Source organism: Pinus tabuliformis, chromosome 1_1, assembly GCF_031772625.1.
Source record: "Pinus tabuliformis cultivar Carrire ecotype Pingquan chromosome 1_1, CPIR1, whole genome shotgun sequence".
Lineage (NCBI taxonomy): Eukaryota > Viridiplantae > Streptophyta > Pinopsida > Pinales > Pinaceae > Pinus > Pinus tabuliformis.
The window spans coordinates 372,379,245-372,405,930 of record NC_142297.1 but is presented as its reverse complement, the minus strand read 5'-3'; the positions used below and the strand labels follow the sequence as shown (position 1 = coordinate 372,405,930).

Below are 26,686 nucleotides of genomic sequence, written 5' to 3'. Positions count from 1 at the left end.
TCGATGCAGAGACAGACTCTACATCTCAGATCCCTCAACACTCTCCATAGCTGCATTGGTGACAAGCAGAGGACCAAAAATGTACCCAGCCATCAGCAAAGGAGCCCAACAGGTCCCGAAACGAGCTGAGGCGGGTCGGTTCCGGGGGCAGAGGCGGCTAGGGCAGCCACCTCGCCCCCATGAAGAAGGTCAGAAGCCCAAAAAACCCTTGGCCCCTTCTGCGGCGCAGTACAAAACTCAAGGCCAAAAACCCTTGTTAAACCGCAAGACAGAAGGACTGTCGGTGAGCAGAGAGCCGCCGAGGCACCAGAGGAACGCCGCCGCCGCTCAGCCCAAAGCCCGAGTCTCGCAGAGGAAGAATGAAAACACCGCGCGAGAGAATAGGGGAGCCGAGGTCGAGAGCACGCCGTAGGCAAAACTGGTCACAGAAATTGCCAGCTGCGAGTCCCGGGTCCGCAGAGAACACCAGAAGACGAGCCCCGGCACAGATATCAGGCGATGGTAGCCGGAAGGGCGACCAGAACCCCCACCAGCTGGTAGCCCCGCCGCCGCAGGCTCAGGCAGCAGCCAGAGCCGAGTAAACCCTAGGTTCGTCGCCCAAGTTCACCATCTAAAATGTTGTTGTTGTATGGCTTGGTTGGTCATTTTTCTTCTTCTTTCTTTTACTACTGTTAAAGGCATGTCATGATGGTTTACTGGTGTAACATCATGCACATTTAGTTGTGTCTATTAAAGGCATGTTAGTTCAATGACAAAACCAATCATTTGTCGACTTGGTCAGCTTAGTGAGATATGTGTTAATCATCTCAATGAACAACATATAAGCTCAATTAGCTTAGCCATTGACATGCACATTCCATTGTCACTATTAGTGACATGTTAGGTTAGATATTAATATGTATTTTTTATTAACATTATCTAGGATATTAATCGAAACAACATGCATGTCTGACTACAATTGTGGGAGATATGTTAGATAGGTCAACCCCATCAACAACATTTATGTTCAATTGCACATGTTAGAGGCATGACACAATGGTCAATTGATTAGTAACATGTACATTTTGGTTATCACTATTAAAGTTGTGTTAGGTTGGTTAACTTGTTCAATGACTTGTATGTTTGGTTATAATTATTAAAGCCTCACTTGATTGTTTAATGAAGTAAATGGAGTGTAAGTCTAGTTACCATTTTCGAAGGCATGTTTTGTTGGTTAAATTAGTTAACATCATATACATACAACTATGATTTTTAGAGCCATACAAGGCTATTAATTCCATTTAAAGTAGTGCATAACATCGACGGGGGCTTGCTTATTTATAGTGTGTTATTTTTTTGGTAGGTTGAAGATTTTTCATAAATCAAAAAGAATGTACAAGGGCATTGTCTAGGGGAAACGCCGATCTCATCTATCTCATCTTCACTCTCCCTTCCCTATCATTAGAATCCCTCTCCTTTTTTTCTTTATCCACCAACACAAATACTAGACTTTTTGTTAAGAAGTAGAATTGGATGACTCAGGATGAGGGTTAGAGCTTATATGTTTATCTTGGGTTTCTCCTTGGGGTTTTTGAGCTTACGTATCTTGCTTTAAATTCTTCTTAAACATCCCAACAATATCCTTTCTCATCTCTTGTTCATGAAACTTCAGCTTGTGAGCACAATATTCATCCTAAATTTCCTTTCAAGATTCATGAAGCCATTTTGCGCCGAGGCCTATTCTTAGGGGGGGGGATATTGGGAGGATCTACATTTGTCAACAAACCTTTTTATTGTTGTGCCATGCCGCCCCAAACATTATCTCTGATGTTTGTAGCCAAGATATACCCTCTTGCATATGTAAACTATGTATTAGATTGATAAAAAGAAAAGACTCAACTCTTCCATGAGATTTTATTTTAAGATGAGAATGATAGTGAAATGTTCATTTTTAACTGTACACCTAAACAAGCTTAGAGACCCTTCCACCTCAGTAGCTTACAATCTGGACTCAAACCATGGCAGAATGTGACATTTTGAAGCCTGTCACTCTAGTCCCTTTAACGAGTGAAATGACACCTTTTGTGAAAGAGCAACAAGAGACTGTCGCCTCTTGCCCCTTTGAAAGTGGTGAAACTTTTTAGAAAAAGGGTAAATGTCTAAAAACATCATGGAAAAGGGTTTCCAAAAAATTTAAGAATGATTCCATTTTATTGAATCACTACTACAAGAGACTATCGCCTCTTCCCCCTTTGAAAAATGTGAAACTTTCTAGGAAAAAAAATATATCTGAGAACATTGTGAAAAAAAGTTTCCAAATCTTTTTAAAATGATTCCATTCCATTGAATCACCACTACATGAATTCATCTTAAAATTTCATTTTATTTATTAAATTTATCATAATAAAAATTCCCCATGGAAGATATTGAGAGGCATTAGGAGATATATATATATTTTTTTTCATAAGAGCTTGTTAAAACATACCATGGCAATTTAATAACTTTATTTAAGACATTTTGTCTCCTGCGTACCAGTCCCCAAATAAAATTTCGAGGTGTTTGATGCCATTTTTGTTCAAACCCTCAAGGAGCACCCTCGAGGTGCTTTCAAGAATGGAAGAAAAATAATGGGCGACGAAATTTTGTTCATACCCTGGATTTTTGAATTTTGGAGAAGGTTTCAGCAATTTTCTTCAAACCATGAATTTTTGAATTCTAGAGGAGGTTTCAGCAATGGAGAGCAACGTTTTTCTATGAGTATCCTATTTTTCCCTTCTAGTTTAATAGAGGTAGGAGATTGTTGGGGTTTTGTGCAGGGAATGGGACACCTAACTGCAACTTGTGCAAATCCTTGATTTCGCTATGGAACCCCAGACCCACATAAAGTTCAAACAGGGCTTTTCCTTTCCTCCGTCACCCAAAAAATGCCCCTCTCTCTCTACAGGTTGTCACCTTCTCCTCCAAGGTAGTGAAAGAGGTTTATAGGCCTATTCTAGAAATTCTGGACTCGAGTAACTGATTAAAAAGCTTCAGTTGTTGGCCATCCCCTTCGGAGTCATAAATTTTCCCTACCACAGGAAGCAAAAACCCCTCTAAGGCTACTGCAGCAAAGGCCGTTGATAAATCTGGGGAAGAGGGAAAAAAAATAAATGGAGCCCGTCAACTCGCCAAGCCTTGGGAATGATTGGATCCATTTTCTCGCAGCGGTAAGTCTCTATCTGACTCTAGTTCTATTATCGAATTTATGTCTTTGGAGGATTTGATGTTTATTGAAACCAGAGTAAATTAAAGGAATGGAAAAACCATAGTAAATTAAATTCAATTTGAATCCATCAAATAAAATAGACTTCTTTGACTAAAAGTAATTCTATTCTAGCTTTAACTGATGGAATGCAAATTTGGTGGCTATGAAAAATAATGTGCAGCATGCACCGAGCATGGGTACTAGAAATTACTGATTAGAGTATGTCAATGTTTCTTAAACCCAAGATGTAAAAATCATATAAAAAGCGATGGCTCTAGGCTAAACCCACATGTGTGTCCTGATTGCCTCAATGAGTTGATATGAGAAGAAATATTGAGATGCATTTGGCTTAGACACTAATAACAGTCATACCTATTTAAATGAGATTTTAGAACATTGTGATTCAGATTTCAAGATCCTTGTAATGATCTTTATTTTTCATGAACCCCGTATCCTTTGATACTAGAATCTCAGAGACGCACAAATGTTGATCCTTGACCTTCAATAAGCATCTACCCAATGGAAAACCACAAACACTATTTTTCAAACCCTCTTGATTGATGTCCAAGGGCTGAGGATACTTCACCTTTTGTAGCCTTTTATACTTCTTTGTGAGATAGACAAAGCCCTAATACAATGCTAGAGGCATGTCAATGAGCTCAAGAATAATATTATATATATGAGCTTAGATGCTAGGAACTTTATAGCTTCAGATATGATTTTATATAAACCTGCAACAGAGAAGGAATTCTTAGTAAGACATTATCTCCAAACCAAATTCAATTCAAGGGTGATTTCATAATAGAATATTTGACCCTAAAGCAACCAAAGCTTCCTCGCTATAGTCATGACAAAAGGCCTTAGATATAGATCATTTGACCAAAAATTTGACAGAGAGCCCTACCATAGAGATGCTTGATTGATGAGGCCATGATCTCATTTCCTTTCTAGGATCTATAACCTAGAATTTTGCAGTAGGAGTTTCAGTGCTTCAAGATGACTGATCTTTGAAGAGGAAGGAGGTCAGTGTTGTCAAAAAACTTCTTCTGATTTCTTTCTTCCTTGCTTGGGCTTCCCCTCACCTTAGCTCTGATACCTTGCCCTCACATTAACTTTGATACCATTCTGGCGGGGCAAGCTAAACATGACAACAATAGAGGTAAGAAGTTGTAGATTCCTATGTTGTCTGTCTTTTAGCTTCTAGAAAATCATATGTTTTATTGCCAATTTCTGCTAAATTTAAAATTGACATACTGATCTGGGAAGAGGGTTTGCAATGCTAATAACCTCTTCTTCTGTCCATGTTGGCACACTCGAGTCTTGCTAAAGGACCAACTGTTTCTTATGCAAAATTCAAAGTAGACAACAATATACAACATGTTTCTTGAGAATCAAAACAACTTCTAGAAGTGTTATGACATTAATCCAACATTATGTTTATAAACTGGTTCATACTAATGGACACAGGATGTATAAAACGTATTCTTTAAAAAAAAAATTCTCCGTTGGCTGGCTTAAAGCTTACATCCTTACTCGTATCTTGAAGAAAGGGTACTTGCTTCCCTTTCTCTTCATAGGTATATGAAAACCTAGTTTTGTAAGCACCCATAACCATGAATATTATACCAACTCCCTTTGGTTAGTGCACGAATAATGTAAGTGTAACACTCATCCATGTGGTAGTCATAAGGCATTTAGGTAAGGTTTTACTAACACTAGCATCCCGGACCATTAAGATCTATCCATGGCCTCAAAATGATGTATTTCCTTTACTCAATAGAACACTCATCATTTCTCTCCCCCAATCATCAAATTTTTTCTCTTCATTCTGAATCAGAAATCAATCAACAAGTCACCATTTTAAATGTTAGATAACAATATGTTTCGCTTCTCTCTTGTGCTTACACTCTAGTATTCTCACAACTTCAGAACCACGAATCTTAAACACAGTCTCACGATGTGCATTCAGGGAGGCATAATTCACCCTTGCTTTGCATCAAATTACCCCCCTAGCATTCCCTTTACCTTTACATGCCTCAATGCAAGGCATGCCAAGTTGGTACCTACTTAGTTAAATTAGTAAGTTGAGAGGCGTCATATATACCCAACGCTGCCTGCCTGTTCTTCCTCTTCCTATGTCGTAGTGTATGAACAGTTAGCCAGACTGGTGAGGATCCCCATTAATAATAACATCTATTTTGGCATCTAAATCCAACTGACATGTTTCCCTTAATTATATGTTTTGGTTTTTTAACCAAAAAGGCTAACAGAGATAGAGACCCTCAAATCTGTCTACTTTTGGCGCCTATGCCCATTTTCATCTAGGTTTTTACCATGTCAGTGTCCCTTTCTTTCTCAAAACTGCATGAAATCAGTTGATCTATACATTTCGTAATGCCTTTGGTAAATTTTTCTATCAAATCCTCTAAAGTATATATGAGATCTAAGGGTTTTTTTGGTTGTTTTTGACTTCATATATTTCTGCTAACCATGATATGGGTTTGATGTAGAGGATTATGATTGAGTAAGGGATGCATTCCTTGATATTTGTTTAGGAGTAGGAGAAGGAGAAAAGTGGTGTTAGGTTTGAGAGCTAAAAATGCCTATGAAAAGAGGAGGTGTGTGGAATGGAGGGTGGCAGGGCTAGTAGCGTGGTAGAAATGGAGGATGGGGAGGTCGGGGTTTTCATCATCGAATACCTGTGGTGGGCTTCCTTGTTATCTTTGTGGTCATGCCATTGGTTTTTCTGGCAGTTAGGTTTCATCACTCCACATCTACATCTGCAACTGGTAAGCTTCTTCCTTCCCTCCTCCCTCGCTGGTAAGCTTCTTCTGGCCCTCCTCTATCACTGGTAAACTTCTTCCTGCCCTCCTCCCTTGTTAGGTTTCTATGTCTCTTTTTCTGCGGTGGGTCAGCATTTAATTTATCTTTATTGGCAAGCATGCCCTTTCTTAATCTGGTAGTATTACAATGAAGTGCAGACTTCTTACAACATTCAAGTAAGATCTCCATTACAAAGAAGTGTAGTCGTATTATACTATTATAGAAATATCCCTTTCATTGAGAACCCATTGAACAATGTATTTATGTGATTTGAGCCTTGGCGGGGAATTATCATCACCCCCGGTTAACAATTGAACCAAGACCCCATGGACCTACTTCGAAATTTTATTTGCCTTCACCACCCCTGGTTAACCATTGAACCAAAACACCATGGACCTACATTGGAATTTGATTTTCCTTTTAGCTTTTTCATAGGATGTGAAGGCACAGATGTTATCAAATTTCCTCGCTTATTGTCAAAAGTTTAGCACCTCTAGCATTTTTCCAGACATTTTGTGAGTTTTCTTTATAGTTTTCCTTTTATTTGATCTGTGTGAAGCTGTCAACTCCATCTCTGCATTAACACTATACAATACCTACCAGGAGAAAGATTCAAAGTTTGTACCTCTCTCATGCAAGAGCAAAGATTTTACCAACTACCCCTAGGGTAATTTCCCTTGCCAAAGATAATGAAACCATTCATCCTGATAGCAAGAAAAAACAATGCTTTTTCCATTTTTTAACAAAGGGAAATGCATATGACTGGTAAATTCACTGGGCAAATACACGATGAATTCGGTGGGCACTCCTAATTCTGAGTAGGATGGTACTAAGTGTGCGTTGGATTCTGCATAAGCTGGATGGGTATTATAAAAATATATTTGTTAAGAGTTCAGTTCAACATCTTACTCATGGGAATTGAATCCTGTGGGAATTGAATATGGGTGAGAAGGGTAACAATCATTCTTCCCATCCACTCATTATCCAAGCCAGACCCACTTTCCATCCATAAAGCTAAATCCACTTCTCATCAATGAAGCTAAAACTAATTCTGATCCACCCAACCTAGACCGAATTCACAACGACAATCTTGTTCACCAGCTACTTTTTGCTATACATATCATTTTCACACTGTTCCCATAGTGTTCGGAGCACATTGGCCAAAACAAACGATAGATATGATACACACCATTTTATTATTGATGTGTAAAGAAATCTCAGTCTTAGCATATGCATGATAGCAAAGCAACCCCCTTTTTAGCGTTTCAGTATTTTTATAGATATTCTTCTCCATCAAGTCTATCTACCTGATATTTTATGCATTTTTTGTCATTTAAAATAGCAGGGCACAACTTCTCAGGAGATGGATCTGTTAGAATGGTATTCTGTTTCCACATCTCGAAAACCAATTCTCTTTTTCTATGGCCATTTTGCTCTTTTTCAGGATCTGGGCAATGCACTTGCACTTACGGTAGTCTAATCCTAGAAAATAAATAGTGTCCCTAAATTGAAATTTAATCGATCGGAGTGGATTGAAATAGAGAGGAATTATTGAGGATACTAGAGCTTTCTCATATGTTTAAAATCACTCTTATCTATTTAAATGTGGGGTTCACTGGAACAGGCAGTTGGCTGGAGAAACCAGAGTTTAACAGGGAGCTTTGACTCTCTCTTCCCAAGGGAGGAAAGTATAGGAAACCTGCTGCATTTGGATATCTTAAATTTGATTTCTCCCCTATTGAGCAGAGAATTGAAAATAAATTTTATTTACTGGGTAGGTGATTGATGTCATAACAACTATCACAGAGGACTCGAGAACTCTAAACTTAAATATTATTGGACAAAATGACTTATCTTCCTCGTGGGTATTAGAAAGCCCTCTGAAGTAAACCAAAGGGATATTACTAACTCTAAGGTATGATTGGTGAATATTTTGGTTATTTTCTCTATTGAACATGTAAGGAAACCTATGTGATTATGATCTATGTAGTTTAGTATGGTTGTATTAAGGAGGAAGTGAAAACTGACATTGGCAGGGGTGCTTCTCTATTTCTAACGGTGTACATCAAGTAGAGGCAAATGACTTCTGGAGACAGCTCAGAAAAGTTACATTCACAACAAGATGGTGTGATATTCAATGAAAAAGGCAAGGAAAATACCAAGGGGGGTAAAATGAATGATGAGGTGCAAAAAAAACTTCCAATGATGAAGAAATTCTTACGAGGTTTCAAGAGGACGACACAAGAAATGAACATCGAGACGTCAAAGAGAATGCTCTTGATGGTAAGTTTTGATTTTCCCTGGTTAACTGATCTATGATGTTGGTAGCCTAGTGTAAGGTAATGTCTAGTTAGACTCCCTGGACAGAGGTTGTTGTAATGCAGACCATTTGCAGCTTGATGAAAGTCCAACAAAAGTTTCACGGAGGGTAAAATTCTTTGCTACACTAGATCGCTATTTTTTGTTCTCATGGAAAAGGGAATTGATATATTATTTTTGAAAATCCTTTTTGAATGTTACTTCTCCAATAGAAATATTTTATATTTCTTAGATTTTAGCATAGTATGCTTTAATTTATAGTAGTTTAATGCTTACAACAATTGAGACAAAAGAGGAGCGAGAAAAGGTCAACAGAGCTTATTCAAAAGGATGAACAAAAACGAGTTGAGCTTGAAAACACAGCAATTAAACATTCGAAGGGGGTTGATTCTATTGTCTTGGGAAAATACAGCATTTGGAGGGAGGAGAATGAGAACGAGAATTCTGACTCCACTGTTAGATTGATGCAAGACCAACTGATCATGGCTAGGGTATATTCAAGCATTTCCTAGGGTAGGAATAATATTGATTTATACCATGAATTGATGCTACGTATTAAAGAATGTCAGCGTAAATTGGGTGAGGCTAATGCAGATTCTGATTTACCTCAAAGGTAATAGTTTTCACATTGGCTACTTCTAAATCAAGAATAGTAAGTGCTTCCATTTGCGTTTGCTGTTCATATCCTTTGTTTCTTTTAAAGTTGCAGTCTGTGTGTTAATATTTCTGCTTTTCATTCTCATTTTCATGGCCGATAATTGATATGAATGTTTCAGTGCACCCGGGAAGATCAAGGCTATGGGTCATGTCCCATCCAAGGCTAGAGAACAATTTTATGACTGTGGGACAGTAACAATGAAGTTGTGAGCCATGCTTCAGTCTACAGATGAGCAAGTAAGGACCTTGAAAAAAAAAAGTACATTTTTAAGTCAGTTGGAAGTCTGTCCATGCGATTGACCATTGAAAATTGAAATTTCGTAAAAGGGACAAGTTGGAGGATCCAACTCTTTATCACTATGCATTATTTTCTAGCAATATATTGGTTGCATCTGTGGTTGTGAATTCAACTGTCATGAATGCTAAGGTGAAGCGTTATGAATTTAAAATACTCTAAAGTTTGGAAGTCAGACAATTTTGTTGAATTTTACATTTAATATTTGGATCTCATTGTAGGTGATTTACTTGTGTTTGAAGGAATCTCAGAACATGTATTTCATCTCATCACAGACAAGTAAAATTTTGTGGCCACGAAAATGTGGTTTTTACTTAATCCGCCAAGGAAAGCTGCAATACATGTAGAAAATGTTGATGATTTTAAATGGCTAAATTCCTCCTATTGCTCTGTGCTTCACCAGCTTGAATCCACAGTTTTGAAAGAGTATTATTTCAAGGCAGATCACTCGACTACACTCTCAGCACGTTCCTCCAATTTCAAATATATAAATCCAAAATATTTATCCATGCTAAATCATCTTCATTTCTATCTTCCACAAGCTTATCCCAAACTGGGCAAGATCCTTTTCTGGGATTATGATATTGTGGTGCAGAAAGATTTGACACCCTTGTGGTCAGTAGATCTTCATGGAAAGGTTCATGGTTAAGTGGAAACTTGTGGACAAAGCTTTCGCCGGTTTGACAAATACCTTAATTTTTCCAATCTGCACATATCCAGGCACTTTGATCCTAATGCTTGTGGTTGGGCATATGGGATGAGTGTATTTGATATCAAAGAATGGAAGAAACAAGATGTAACTGGAATATATCACAAGTGGTAGAAAATGGTAAGTGTGTAGTGTGCTTTATTTATGTTAATTCGTGTAATGCCTACTTTAAAGTATTTGAAGTAAATCTGAAGTAATTAGCTAGAAAACTTAATGGGTTTTTCTTTGTTTGATTTCTAAGTTTTTCTTTTATTTTATGTAAGAATGAGGATAGATTGTTGTGGAAGCTTGCAAAACTACCCCCTGAATTTTCACATTGGCTGCTTCTAAATCAAGAGTAGTAAGTGCTTCCATTTGCATTTGGTTTTCATATCCTTTGTTTCTTTTAAAGTTGTAGCATGTGTGTTAATATTTCCGCTTTTCATTCTATTTTTCATGACAAGTAATTGATATGAATGTTTCAGTGCACCTAGGAAGATCAAGGCTATGGTTCATGTCCTATCCAAGACTAGAGAACAATTTTATGGCTAAGCGACAGTAACAAAGAAGTTGTAAGCCATGCTTCAGTCTGCAGATGATCAAGTAATGACCTTGGAAAAGCAAAGTAAATTTTTAAGTCAGGTGGTAGCAAAGTCCGTTCCCAAGGGCCTGCATTGTTTGTCCATGCGACTGACCATAGATTATTACTTTCTTCCTCTTGAAAGGTGATAATTTCCTAAAAAGGACAAGTTGGAGTATTGGACTCTTTATCACTATGCATTATTTTCTGACAATGTATTGGCTGCATCTGTGGTTGTGAATTCAATTATCATGAATGCTAAGGTGAAGTGTTATTAATTTAAATTGCTCTAAAGTCTAAAAGTCCAACAGTTTCGCTGCATTTTATATTTAATATTTGGATCTCATTGTAGGTGATTTACATGTGTTTGCAGGAATCTGAGAAACATGTATTTCATCTCATCACAGACAAGTTAAATTTTGGGGCCATGAAAATGTGGTTTTTACATAATCCCCCAGGGAAAGCTGTGATACATGTAGAGAATGTTGATGATTTTAAATGGCTCAACTCCTCCTATTGCCCTATGCTTCGCCAACTTGAATCCGCAGCTATGAAAGAGTATTATTTCAAGGTAGATCACTTGACTACACTCTCAGCACGTTCCTCCAATTTGAAATATATAAATCCAAAATATTTATCCATGCTAAATCATCTTCGTTTCTATCTTCCACAAGTTTATCCCAAAATGAACAAGATCATCTTCTTGGATGATGATATTGTGGTGCAGAAAGATTTGATGCCCTTGTGGTCAGTACATCTTCATGGAAATTTTAATGGTTTAGTGGAAACTTGTGGAGAAAGCTTTTGTCGGTTTGACAAATACCTTAATTTTTCCAATCCACACATAGCCAGGCACTTTGATCTTAATGCTTGTGGCTGATAATATGGGATGAATATATTTGATCTCAAAGAATAGGACAAACAAGATATAACTGGAATATATCACAAGTGGCATAACACGGTAAGTGTGTAGTGTGGTTTATTTATGTTAATTCCTATGATGCTTACTTTAAAGTATTTGAAGTAAGTTTGAAGTAATTAGCTAGAAAACATAATGGGTTTTTCTTTGTTCGATTTCTAAGTTTTTCTTTTATTGTATGTCAAAATGAGGATAGAGTGTTGTGGATGCTTGGAACACTACCCCCTAGATTGAACGCTTTATGGCTTGACCCATCCTTTGGACAAGTCTTGGCATGTGCTGGGTTTAGGATATAATCCTAGCATGAACTGTTCAAAGATTGACAATACAGCTGTTGTTCATTACAATGGGAACATGAAACCTTGTTTAGAGCTGGCAATGACAAAGTGCAGGCCTTAGTAGATAAAATATATAAAATATGATCATCCTTTCTTACAACAGTGCAATGTAAATGAATAGTTGTGACCTCAATATTCATACTGCAATAGATTGTCAAATGTAAAGTGTAAATGCCCTTGATTCTAGTTGATAATTCATTCTAATTCATTTTTTTTTGGAGTTCCGTAGAAGGTTTCTAGTTTATGGCTTAATGAGTAAGATTTTTGGAGGTGCAGTGGCCTAGCCAAGTTTAAGATTTACAAATTTTATGTCCTGATTGTATTCCTTCATAGTTGGAAGTAAACTCCTATATAAGTATTCTTTTCTTTGTTAGTTAATATTTCTCTTTCATCAAGTAATTACACAAATTGTTCTTCCAAGAACACAAAGAAGTATGAGACACAAATATTTAGGCTTTCAAGATAGGGAATAACCTCTCAATAGGGGAAAACCCAACAATCCTCCTCTTATTGAATTTATTAAAAATGAAATATCCAACACAAGACTAAAGAGTCCCTCCAAGTCAGCCCTCCTCTTTATGTGAAGGTCAACAGTGGAGTCTATGCCTAGTCAAAGTTAGAAGTAGCTACTAAATTTCTATCCTTATTGCAGGTTTAGTCTCTTATTATAATATAATGACTTCCAATTACAGACTCTTTGCCTTCTATTACTAATATCTGGCTACTACAACAAACCCTTGACTCTTTACCACAGATATTCAGATCCTGTTGCAAATAGATAGCTTTTGATTGAGATTTGGATTAGTCACAGACTTTGGTTTCTTCAAGTGTTGTAGACTTCTTTTTATCCTTAGTTTTTCTTCTCCCGTTGGATTACAGACTATGAGCTTTTTCACTTTCTTGGCTGTTACCCAAAAGAGGTCGAATATAGGCTAAAACACCTAGATATCATTCTCCACGAGTTTTGACTTAACTAAAGAAAGAGTGACTATGCCTGGATTGTTTCCTTTGTAGTGTTGAAATGTCCTGCAATATTTGCCTGTGACAAGATGCAATAGCCCTAATTGGACAACACTGAAACTAGCTCAATTCGGTGTTTAACTACCATGACCAATTCCTTCATTTTCCCATAGCAGCTATGCTGCAATAGTCTCACATGGAGTGAGGGTTAATTTGCACATGGACATCTCTCTTTTGACAGTGAAGGCAATGTGCTAGGCTCTCATCTAATATATGTTCCTAAGATATAATAAACTTATGCTGTATGAGTTATCATCATTCTTACTCCTTAGTTATATTATATGTGCTCACTGTCTTTGTGCTGATGGCTGAAATAAATAACTCTCCATTTAATTTCTATTAGCATCATTCAGAAACTCTTGATTAATTGATGCTCTATGAAATGCATCAGCTCTGAGTTACTCATAATCCACTTTCTTGTTGAGTTAGAGATCAACTGCCATGGTTCTAGAGTTGTTGCATTTCCTCAAGGAGTTGCTAATTTGGTTTCTGTATGACTGTTAAAAATTTGTCTATCCTTACCTAGAGTGTTCTTAAGCATTCTTGGGTGGATTTCTACTTACTAGAGTCGTTTCCCTCTCCCCTGAGCATTATTTTCATTTGCTAGGCTAAGTTTGAGCTCAATCTTGGTTGTCGAAGAGGCCATAGGTACTAGACAAGGCCATACATAACTGTAGGAGATGATTGGATTTCCAATTTCCCTTCATTCCTTAAATCCATCGAATACATGGGTGCTAAAATCTACAAGGCAAAGCATTCTTGATGTGTATTTATGGTAGGATGTAATTATATTATAATGTCGTTAAATTGATATTCATTACATGAGTGATTCAAATTATATGTTGTTCCATTGGTATTGGGAATCGTTACATGAGAACCCATTAACTACAATTATTCACCAATACTATCGAGAGGTTGTTCTGTACTAGAATGATGATTGTCCAGTATGATGTATAAGGAGGATAAGGTTGAAGAAATGAATGAGGGGAAATCACATTCAAGGGGCAGTGTGGATGAAATTTGTACTGTAGAAAAATAAAATACAATAGTGTGGACAAATATAGACAAATTCTGATGAAGAACATGCAACATCAGCCAACTTCAATGAAAACACAAAGTGTGAATAATTTGAGCTGTCTGATTTCACACTTATTACATATTCAACTGGTGGATCTGTATCTTCTTGTATTGATAATATGGAAGATCAAGATTACATACAACAATGTATACACACCTTTAACTTAAGGAAAAGTGTTGGGAAAAAGACCCTCAAGGAAAAATCCCCTAAGACAAGTATCAAGTCAGTGAGCAAAGACTGTTGTAAAGATGCTAGCAATATATTGTCCAAGGGTGATTTTTGGATGCCTCACAAGAATTAAAGATTGGATCCCACCATCCAAAGGATCTTCTCTCAACTAAAAAGGGTATTCTAATAAATGCTTATGGGAAAAAGGCACAACACATTTATCTTTGGTTGGGAGTTTATCCATATTGCCCATGATGTAAATAGTTATAATGTCATGTGGAGTAGATTTTTGGCACACCTTTAAGAAGTTATCATTATCGAATGGGGGCTAGAAATATAAAATGATATCCATTGAATTAGATATAGGATTATATTTGTCTAGATGGGAAGGTTGATATAGTTTGAGCTTGTAGGAATTAATTATTGGAGAATACCCTATTGCAGACGAAGATTTGGGTTGAATGAAATTTGATGAACCTACTATAGAATATGTGAAGTAAATTTTTTATTTCTAATATATTTTTGCCTTATACTATATCTTATGACGGATGGCATATGATATGTAGGAACCTTTTCACTCTATAGAAGATATTCATGGCCTTGTGTACGGTCAAGAAGATTCCTAAACCTCAAATGACGACAATATGCTATTCAAAGTTAGCAAAGATATTTTGGATATTTGAAAGTCCTTTGTATCATGCTTATGCATGGTACAATCTCTATATCCTCTAGAAAAGCTACAATAAATACTTAGCATAGAAGGATTTGTAGCTGATGGCATCATCTGGATTGTTGGCTGCCATTGTGAAATGGGATGAGGGAAATGTGTAGAAAAATCATACTCTAGAAACCATTTATATTTGATTGGGAGTTTACCCATATTGCCCATGATGTAAATAGTTATAATGTCATGTTGAGTAGATTTTTGGCACACCTTTAAGAAGGTATCACTATCGAATGGGGGCCAGAAACTATTGAATTAGATATAGGATTATATTTGTTTAGATGGGAAGGCTGATAGAGTTTGATCTTGTAGGAATTAATTAGTGGAGAATACCCTATTGCAGAGGAAGCTTTGGGTTGAATGAAATTTCATGAACCTCCTATAGAATCTATGAGCTAAATTATTTTTATTTTTAATATATTTTTGCCTTATACTATTTCTTATGACAGATGGCATATGATATGTAGGAAGCTTTTCACTCTATAGAAGATATTCATCGTCTTGTGTATGGTCAAGAATATTCCTAAACCTCAAATGATGACAATCTACTACTCAAAGTTAACAAAGATATTTTAGATATTATAAAATCATTTGTATCATGCTTATGCATGGTACAAGCTATATATCCTCTAGAAAAGCTACAATAAATACTTAACATAGAAGGATTTGCAGTTGATGGCATCATCTGGATTGTTGGATGCCATTTCTATTATGCCCTATGATCACAAGCATGGGGCTCACCATTTTGAGCTGGAGAATGAGGAGGAAAGAAGTTCAAGAATGGCTAGTCTTCTAAGTTTTGGGAATTAGTTTGGATTCTAAAATGGATACCAGAGAAGTGGTAACTTATTTCAATGAAAAGGCTTAAGTTCTTCTGTCACTGTTTGAGATGTTTGCATTTGTATAGGTTTTTCTAGTATAAGTATTATATTTTATGTTTAGTTCAAGGAGTTTTCTTCCAATATGTCTAATAATAATATGTTTTTTTGGCAGTTGTCGCACTCAACACTTCTATCTGAAGTGGTAAGTAATAGGTACAAAGATCATTAAAGAGTTTATTTTTAAAATTAAGTCTTTCCTTGATGCTGCTGAGAAGTCAGAGCACACATATATTCTTCTAAGCACTTTTTATTCTTGTACAGGTTACCTCCAATATGTCTTTCCATATGTGCCTTGTACCTTGTTACCTCCCAATGTACTTTTTTACCTCCAAACTTGCAAGTAAACTGTTACCTTCCAAATGAAGAATTATCAGCCACTGAGACAGAAATCAATGTTTCCCCTGCCAAAGGTCCCAATGTTCAATCAAAAGCAGTACCCATAGCAACAACTCCACCTCCTATCGTAGATCTTCTTGGTTATTTGATACGTTTAGGCAATGCACTTGTCCCTAGAGATTAGTGAGTAGTAGGGTCTCGGTGGGTATTAGATAGTCAATTCCATTTCATTTTGTAAATATCAAATGGAAAAAATTAGCTTTATTGTTGTTAGATGTGAATTGTATTTACTATGATAAGCATCAACTTGGTTAAAGCAACTTGTGATATTTGGTTAATGCTTTGTGCAGGTCTCCATTGCCTATTTTACTTGCAACATCAGTATGTCAAGGCCTTCAAATCAATAGGAAACTTATATGGTGCTATGGTCAAATTTTTTACAGCTTGAAGCTTTAGAATAGCTCTTTTGGTCTTGCAGCTGCTGGAACTCTACAGGTACAGTTCATAAAATGTGAAAATAGTTGAGATATTAGTTCTATTTATTGTAAATATTGCTAGTTTAATAAGATGTAGATAAACATCTATTTTGAGTCCTTTTCCTAAGTTTCATAATTAGGTGCCACCATTGCAGCCTGGTAGCTCAACACACACACTTCTACCAATGGTACTATTTCAAAACATATCTCCTGGACTGGGAAGCGCTCTTTTGAAGGAGGAAGTAAACAATAATCAACAACTTGTTTGGTATTTTAATGATAATATTTCATTTGAAGTTTTCTTCACTGAGGATGGTAGGATGGAGCGTGAAACATTTCTAGACGTAATAATGAATGATGGGATCTAAATTTTAAGCTTTTTAAGTTTTCTTCGTTGAGGATGGTAAGATGCAATGTTTTTGGAGGTAATAATGAATGCTAGGACCATTCCCTCTTTGCCACTCTACCATGCGCCTTCGACTCTGTTGACCATGGTTGGCAATGTCTAATCTCAGTAATTAGGCAGGGAAGACTGCAACTCAAGAAGGTGCTGATAGCAATCTGCAGTAGAAGGCCTCTAATCTGGGTCTTGTTCCCAGCATCTATTCTATAAATTCCTCAACAGTGTAGACACATTCAGCCCACTTGTCCTGATAAGGTGTCCAATACTGCACACATCAACTTTAACCCCATGAACACTCCTAGCCATCTCAGGAGCACGGTTCAAGCCACTAATATTATGAGGGTAAATCTGAGGTGCACCAATGGCATCCTCAAAATCTATTATAAACCACTCATCTAATTCAATGTTCTTCATCACGTTATCCCACCTGAGATCCCTGTGCATAAACAAAAGGGTGTGCAAAGACACCAGTGCCTTGGTCACAAATTTGAGAGCTTCCACAAGTTGTTTGGGTTTGGTGTTTGGTTTTGTTCATAGTTTTCAATTTTTATCTTTTTTCTTTAATTTAAAATCAATGATTATAAATGTAATTTTAAGGATTTCCGTAACTCTTCACTTGGTTTGGTGTTTGTGTTTGTTCGTAGTTTTTAATTTTTATCTTTTCACTTTTTTCTTTAATTTAAAATCAATGAATATAAATGTAATTTTAAGGATTGGAATAACTTTTCACATAATTTTTTAAAGTGTGCTAGCTCAATGGAAGAGCATTTGCTTTAGGAGGTAACATCAATTAATCAATGATTTTGTAGTTCATTTTTAATTAAATGTTTTTTATATCGATTTATTTCAATGGTGAGATATTTTTGGATTCATTGTTTTATATTGTCTCTAAAGAGACAAAAGTGATCTTTAAATAATTTTGTTATCCTCTCTAAAGAGACAATAGCTAGTATTAAAGACATATTGTCTCTAATCCAAGTGTTGTCTTTAGAGAGACAAAAATGAAATTGTCTCCAGTGAGACAAAAATGAAATTGTCTCATAAGAGACAATAATGGTTGTGTTATATACTCTCTTTATTGAGAAAATATTTTTTAAGACAATGATCTTTAAAACAATATACTTTAAGACAATATTTTTTAAGGCAATAAAATTTAAGACACTATTTTTTAAGGCAATAATCTTTAAGACAATCATTTTTGAGACACCGTCTTAAAGACAATATTTAAGACGATACACAATTTTTTTTTGTCTTAAGTTAAGACAATTCACCCAAAAATTGTCTCAAAAATTGTCTTAAAACCCTCCTTTATGTAGTAGTGTAAACTAACTGTATATCAACACATAGTCAGTCCTAGATAAACCAATAATCTTGCATTGCATTTATTCTTTCCCATACCTGCCATCCAATAATAATATACTTAACCAAAACCAAAAGTAAAGAAATCGATGACGCCTTTGTGTAGACCAAGAAGGAAGCGAAATCATGAACCATGACATCTTTGTGCATATACTACACTAAAGAAATATTTAACTGCATGTACTACACTTAAGAAATATGAAGCAAGATATCACATAAATATCTATAAATATGTAACAATAGGTACACTTAAATTTAATTAGATACATTTAAATGAATATATGCATTAAATTTAATTTTGATTCATAACTTTTTATTTAATTTGTTTATTTAATTAATTATTCAATTAACTACTTATTAGGAGATATCATGACCCGACCATAAAATCATTAAAACAAAGTAACCACACAGGTAGGTTTTTCTCATACATAAATCAGAATTACAATATACCAATCTCCATCTTCTTCTATTTATAAGTAAATAAAGTATTTGGCTCTAAACTAACTATATATAAACACATAGTTAGTGTTAGATAAACAGATAATTTTCCACTGCATTTATTCTTTCCCATATCTGGAATGCAATAATAATGTACTTAACCAAAACCTTGAATGGATATTGGAATGCCTTATAAGTAGACTATTTGGCTCTAAACTAACTATATATCAACACATAGTCAGTCTTAGATAAATAGATAATATTTGACTACATTTATTGTTTCCCATACCTGGCATGCAATGAAAATGGAATTAACCCTAAGGAAAAGAAATTCACGACATATTTAATACCAAAATTATTAACGATGACATATTTGTGCATATAGTGCAGTAGTGAAGCAAAATCGAAGCATAAATTTCAGAAAGGAAAACAAAAGCCACTTAGTATATGCTGGTTTAGTTAAGTTGCCATTACCTGGTGTCATAAGTTGCTCTACAATTATGGGTTGTTGTTGTCGCTGCCTTTGTTGTTGCCACTGCCTTTGTTGTTTCCTTTCCCATACCTGCCATGCAATGACAATGTAATGGTGTTGTCATTGTTCCTGGTGTTGTCATTGTTCATGGTGTTGTTATTGTTCATGGTGTTGTCGCTCTTGGTGTTGTTATTGTTCATGGTGTTTTTATTATTCATGGTGTTGTTGCTCTTGTTGCTGCCGCCTTTGTTGTTGCTGCCACCTTCGTTGTTGCTCATGGTGTTGTTGCTCTTATTTCCGCCGCCTTCATTGTTGCTCCTGGTGTTGTTAAAGCTGCTACTGACGTTGTTCATGTTGTTGGCTTACAGATATTGAAACTGGAACGCCTTCGAAGGCAACAAGATTTCCACTTCTGCAAAAAAAATGGCTTCAATTACTATGAATCAATGCTTAACGTGGACATAGAATATGAGCAAATCAATGATATCTCACAGATCAGAAATATACAACCATACCTAGAACTAGGGTAGGGCAAATTCCATAAGCAAGAGGTGAGAAATAAAATTTCATAGTCTGCCTTGTATAGAAGTAGGCGAACTCCAAACTCGGATTTGAAAACCATCTACACTCCCAACCAGGGTCAAGTTTTGAAGTTTTCATGTATTAAATTTACATGAATGACATCATCAATCATGCAAAGACCAGCATCACGAGGATGACATATTGTGGATGCCCTCTTGGGTAGACGAGTTATTCTTTTTGAGATTGAAGTGTTTAATCATAAATGTGATTTCTTTAGTATTTGTGACTGTTCAAAAACTTTTACTTTTATCATCGAACCCACTGACCCTTTAGTATAATCTTGCAAGCATCCCTTTTTTTTTATGGACTTTTACCATGTGAATTTAGGTATCACTTGTTGCTTTATACTTCATAAGGAAATCTAGTGTGGTTATATGAAAATCTAGTCTATGTGGTATACTTTCTAATTATTATTAATAATAAGGTAATCTTGCATTGAATTTAGGTATCACATGTAGCTCTATATTCCCAAGCAAATATATGTGTGGTATATTTTTTAATTATTATTAATAATGAGGTTTTGTTTATGTATGATAATAATAAGTTTGTTTATGTAAGATAGTGTTGACATCTAATCCGAAACGGATGAGGTGAAACTGGACAGTCATCTAGAAGATGAACTGATCCATCATATGTATGTATATAAATAATGTGTTAGCTAATGAATAAAATCAATGAGTTTTGTCTCTCGTTCAATGTGGAGTTACCCTAGCCTGACATGGTATCAGAGCACAGGTCCCAAATTAGTTGTAACTCCTGCCTCTGCCCTGAGCACTGCGCTGCTCTGTCCTGCGCTGCTCTGCCTCTGCCTGACACTGATTCTCTACGCACTGATTGCCTCTGTCCACACCTGAGCGTCGGTTTCCTTTGAAAAAGCCGGTGCATCAGAAACGTTGTTCTTAGCATGTTCCAAATTCCCGTCTCCTCATCAAAACCCTCTGCGCTTCAAGAGCCGTATATGCTTAGAACCCGTCTCCATTGAAAAGCCGAGCTTAAAACTGAACTTCTCACTAAAATTTTCCATTTCATCTGAGATTTACGCTTTTTTTCTCCATTTCATGTTTTACTATTTATAAGTAACAGCTTACCTTTGGAACCAAGCTTACTTTAATTTCGCGCTCCTTCAAAGCATCCCAACACGGGTCGTTTTTGAAGCGGTCTATATCTGAACCCGGTAGCTGGATATATACCGTCACATCTTGAAGGCTCTGCAATTTCTCTATTCCATTGGGCATATCTGTGAGGCTGTTGCACCACCAGAATTCCAAGTGTTTCAATCTTGGCATTGCCTTTTCTTTCAACTGTGGAAACTTTTGTAGACCCTCGCATCTAATTACCTCGAACGACAACAGATTCGGAAACGCAAAAGGTTCTCCAAATAGCTTTGGAAACTTTGAGCATTTACTATTGTCCCACATAACTAATCTTTTCAGATTGGTATCAGATGAGGAACCCGTGCCAGGAGTTTGCATTGAGAAAATGTGCAGCAGCGATCCCCAGTTAAATCGAGTTCAATAATGCATGTCAGACGTGTTTTGAAGACCGTGTATGTTTTTTTTTGAAGGCCGTATATGCTGTGAATACTGTGAAGGCTTTGTGCATTGAATAATTTTGAATGCCGGTGAAAAAAAATGACTGTGTTTTATTGAAGAATGACTGCGTTTTTATTGCAAGACTGTGGTATTCGCTGCATTTTTTTGTAAAGACTGTAGAGAGTGCTTTTCCAACAAGAAGCTCTTCACTGTACTTTATTTTGTTAGCTTTTTATGTGATGAATTGGATGGACGTTTTGCACGCATGCTGAATCAAGCATCTACTTTTGGAACTGTCGGTGACCTAGCTGCAAGTGGCCTTTTGAAATTGTGGGAATTGAAATAATAATACAGTGAAGTGAATGCGCTTTTTTTTCAATTGCATTGATATATATGAGCGCCCTCTTTTTCAAAATAGTGGTATATGTTGAGCGCCCTCGTTTTTTTCTCAAAACATAATATTGTGGAAGTGATATAAAGAAATGGTGATATAAGAAATGCTCATGATATGCTGATGAAATGTTAGAAGAAAAATAAAATGCATAAGGCTATGATATAAGGATTTTTTTCTCAGCAGAAATTTTTTCTATCAACAGAAGTTTTTTTATCAGCAGAGATATTTTGTTACAGTATGCATTCAAGAGAAAGAAGAAGATATTTCAGAGGCAGGGGGGGCAGACACCCTCAAGAAGAAAAGGCAGACTTACATTGCATTCGCTGCAAACAAAATGGATCTCATGATGCTTCTACATGCAAGCTACCATGGGAAAAGATTGAGCAGAGAAGAAATCAGCAGAAAGGTAAAACTGATGACACAGACAAAGGTAAAGAACCTGAATCCGCTCACTATATTGAGGCACAATGTAACATTGGAGTAAATGAAGATCTGTTTAATGCTTCACTTACTTCTTCAAAAAATGACTGGTTGCTTGATTCAGGAGCAACCTGTCATATGACTCATAGGAAAGATTTTTTTGAAGATTTCACTGATAATGTTGATGGAGCAGACTTTGTAGATTAGTCAAAAATCAAGCCATCAGGGCTTGGCACAGTCAGGCTTAAACTGCCTGGTCTTCCAGATTTTCTTTTGGATCATGTTCTATATCTCCCACAGCTCAAGAGAAACTTGTTGTCCCTGGTCCACATCCGCTAGCAAGGTCACTCCATTCATATGTTTGATGGAAAGCTTGAGGTAAGAAAGGCATCTGACCATTCACTTGTCATGAGGGGTATAGAAGAAGAAAGACTTCTTAAACTGCAAGGAACCTCTACTCATGCACAACATTTTTCATATATTTCTCATCATGATGAGGGTACACTTCCATCAAGTTTATTATGGCATGCTAGATTTGGACATTTAAACTATGATAGTCTCCGCTTGTTGAAGAAAAATGGTGTTGCTGGTTTGCCTACAATTCCTAGAAAACATAAACAATGTGATGCTTGCATTCTAGGAAAGCATAGCAAACAGTCTTTTCATGATTCACATTCAAGAGCACATAGGAAGCTTGAACTTATTCATTCAGATTTATGTGGTCCAATGCATGTTCCTTCTGCAAATGGAAATAAGTATATCATGACATTTATTGATGATTACACCAGAATGTGTTGGGTTTATTTTTTGAAGAACAAATCTGATGCTTTTCAAACATTCAAGAATTTTCATAAATGGATTGAAAATGATGCACAATCTCATATTGGGTCTATTCGCACTGATAATGGAAAAGAATATACATCAAATGAATTTGAACACTATCTTTGCCAACATGGGATTAAACATCAAACAACTGTGCCTTATAATCCTCAACAGAATGGTGTAGCTGAAAGAATGAACATAACAATTTTGAATATGGTACGATCCATGCTTTTCTTCAAAAATGTAAAGACAATGTTTTGGGCTGATGCTGTTCTATGTGTTGCATACATAAAGAATAGATGTCCATCTAGTGCTATAAGAAACAAGACTCCTTATGAATTGTGGTGTGGACATGTTCCTTCGGTAAAACATCTCAGGATTTTTGGTTCCACCTGTTATGCTTTAATACCAAAGGTACATAGAAACAAACTTGGTGCTAGAAGTCGTAAGTGTATCTTCTTGGGGTATTCAAACACATCTAAAGCATACCGCCTTTATGATGAAGTAAATAAAAAGTTTGTTTTATCTAGAGATGTCATTTTTCTTGAATCATCCAAATCTGACAGTGTTGTTGAGCGGCAACTTGATCGCTTGGATAGATTCACAAAACCGAAATCATTTCAAGAGTTTGATAATCAGATTCCACATCTTGAAGGGGGGATTCCTATACTAGATCAACATGTGGAATCTTCTTCTGAAGAACAATCTCCCCTGCATGACACTCCAACAACGGATGATGCTTTAAGTGATGTAATTGATAGAATTGGGAGACTTAATCTTGATTCAGTCCCAACTCAATCAACAGAACAGCCTGGACCATCTCAGAAAGGTCCCCCAAAGTGGTTGACAAAGACACTTGAAAGTGTTCATCCTGATGAAATTGGAAAAACAGGAACCAGAAATACAAACAGACAAGATGGAGGTGATGTAGATAACTCTAATTCACCTGTTGATATGGATGTTACTTATGATTGTGAATTGAACTTGTCTACAGATTTTGAACCAACTTCCTTCAAAGAAGCTGCTTCTCATGATGAATGGAAAGAAGCAATGCAGAAGGAGTACGATGCCCTCATAAAGAATGGCACTTGGAAGCTGGTTGATCCTCCATTTGGAACCAAACCAATTGGCTGCAAGTGGGTCTACAAGAACAAGTACAAAGCTGATGGCTCACTTGACAAGCACAAAGCTAGGCTTGTGGCAAAAGGTTTTGCACAGAAGGAAGGGGTCGATTATGAGGAAACTTTTGCTCCCACAGCAAAATGGGCCACCATCTGGACACTCTTTGCACTAGCTGCTCAGAACGGTTGGAAAGTCCATCAAATGGATGTAAAAACTGCATTCTTGAATGGAGATCTAAAAGAGATTTTTTTTATGTCCCAACCTGAAGGATTTGCTGTGAAAGGACATGAACACAAAGTATGCAAACTTGTGAAGTCTTTGTATGGCCTCAAACAAGCACCACGAGCCTGGTATGAAAAACTAACTGAGCATCTTCTGAAACTCAACTTCAAACATTTTGATCTTGATGATGCAACTTTATTTGTCAAGAAAGTTGGCAAAACAGTTGTATATCTTGTGGTATATGTAGATGATCTTTTAATGACAGGGAACAATGAAAGCTATATTGCATCCATAAAGAAAGAATTAGGAAATTTTTTTGAAATGACTGATTTGGGCTATGTTCATTATTATCTTGGCATTGAAGTAACCCAACATCCAAAGTCCATATTTCTTTCTCAAAAGAAATACATTGGAGATTTGTTAAACAGATTTGGCATGACAGAGTGCAATCCCCTTTCTACTCCAATAGGACAAAACTTGAAGCTCACATCTATTGAAGGAAAGGAATTTGAGGATGCAACAAAGTATAGACAGCTTGTAGGAAGTCTCATCTACCTCACTACTACCAGACCAGACATTTCATTTGCTGTTGGAATCCTCTCCAGGTTTATGCAAAAGCCTTGTGAGGGACATTGGTCTGCTACAAAAAGAGTTCTAAGGTACTTGAAGGGAACTCAAGACCTTGGAATCAAGTATACACAGGTGGACGACTTCAACTTGATTGGATACTCTGATTCGGACTTCGATGGAGACAAAGAAACTGGGGTATCTACTTCAGGATATGCTATGAGTCTTGGATCAGGAGCTGTCTCCTAGAGATCACGCAAACAATCAGTACCAACAGATTCCACAACAGAAGCAGAATATGTGGCAGTAGCTGAAGCAACGAAAGAAATTGTGTGGCTCAGGAAAATTCTTGAAGATTTGCAGGTAAAACAAATACAATCAACTCCACTCATGATTGATAACACATCTGCAATAAAGTTGGCCAAGAACCCAAAGTTCCATGATCGTACTAAGCACATCAATACTAAATATCATCTGATCCAACATCATGTTGAGGCCAAAACAATCCATCTCCGTCATTGTTCCACAAATGAGAAAATTGCAGACATCTTCACCAAAGCGCTTGGAAGAGAAAAGCTTGAAAGATTCAAAACGATGCTTGGACTCACCAACATCCCTTCAGATTAGGGGGGGAATGTTGACACCTAATCCGAAACGGATGAGGTGAAACTGCACAGTCATCTAGAAGATGAACTGATCCATCATATGTATGTATATAAATAATGTGTTAGCTAATGAATAAAATCAATGAGTTTTGTCTCTCGTTCAATGTGGAGTTACCCTGGCCTGACAGATAGGTTTTTTACTTTTTGATAATTTATTTCAATAGAATCACTCGATTCATTATTTTCCTAGAAATGTATTTTTGTGGTTAATATTATTAAAAATGTATATAGTTTTATCTAGTATCAAGTGTTTTCATGTAATAATATTAGCTCGATTCATAATAAGATTACTATTATAGATATTTAGTGGCTATTGAAGATATTTTTAAGGAAAAACTATTGAGTTCAAAATTGGAGGATTTACCCCTCAAATCAGTTGTGATGAATCTCTCATACTACTTTATAAACCATTCATTTGAACTTAAGTTGGGGTGGTGGAGAACCTATGACCTGCCTCCTTATATTTTGTTTCAAGTTGAAAAGAGGTTTTATAAAGCCCTTCCTTTGACCCCTACGATTTTGTTTTCTAGGAAGGAGTTTGAGATTGTAAGTATTGTAGTCATTTTTAAAATTTCATGAATAAACGTAGCCTTGATGATCTCATCCACAAATTAAGGCATTGTGTTATCTAAGCTTATCCATGATTTGTAATTATTAGGACAAGACACCATTAAAATCATGTCAATAGTTGGCATCTTCAATATACAAGTCTCAATAAAATCTATTCACATGTTGGAAGTAAATCCGAGGATTATAGAAAGACAAATGTGATGGGATGATCAAATTCATGTATACTTTGCAAAGAAAAGGTTGCAAGATATTTCAAAGATTAACAAGGTGTCACAGTCATAACATAACCTTGCACTTGCTGAACCACACATGGTATGTTGAAGGAGAATGGTAGTTTTAGAAACCATTGGAAAAGCCTCCATGTACCACTCATCAATTTTTATGCTCTTTACCTACGAGAAATTCCAGAATACCAAATATGAAAAGAAATACAACCGAGAACATAGAACAAAATGAGAAAAACAACAAGTATTTTATTATTAAGAGATGAAAGCAGTGTTCACTTGCCTCTTCGAGGGGGCAACCTCCAACATAGCAGAGCTCAATTACAAAACAAGGCTTGATATATCTCAATGGGGAGTCTCTATCCTTTA

At 36.3% G+C, this 26,686-nt stretch overlaps 1 long non-coding RNA gene and 1 pseudogene across 1 annotated transcript; both read left to right on the top strand.

Moving 5' to 3' along the window:
- The first annotated feature begins 2,540 nt into the window (after positions 1–2,540).
- On the top strand, positions 2,541–10,779 carry LOC149213170 (uncharacterized). The gene is made up of 6 exons (XR_016250309.1): positions 2,541–3,185; positions 7,671–7,961; positions 8,083–9,259; positions 9,721–10,146; positions 10,290–10,366; positions 10,491–10,779. It is a non-coding gene; the product is annotated as an uncharacterized LOC149213170 (long non-coding RNA).
- Positions 10,780–10,946: 167 nt separating this feature from the next.
- LOC149213169 (polygalacturonate 4-alpha-galacturonosyltransferase pseudogene) lies at positions 10,947–11,927 on the top strand (annotated as a pseudogene).
- Positions 11,928–26,686: the final 14,759 nt, after the last annotated feature.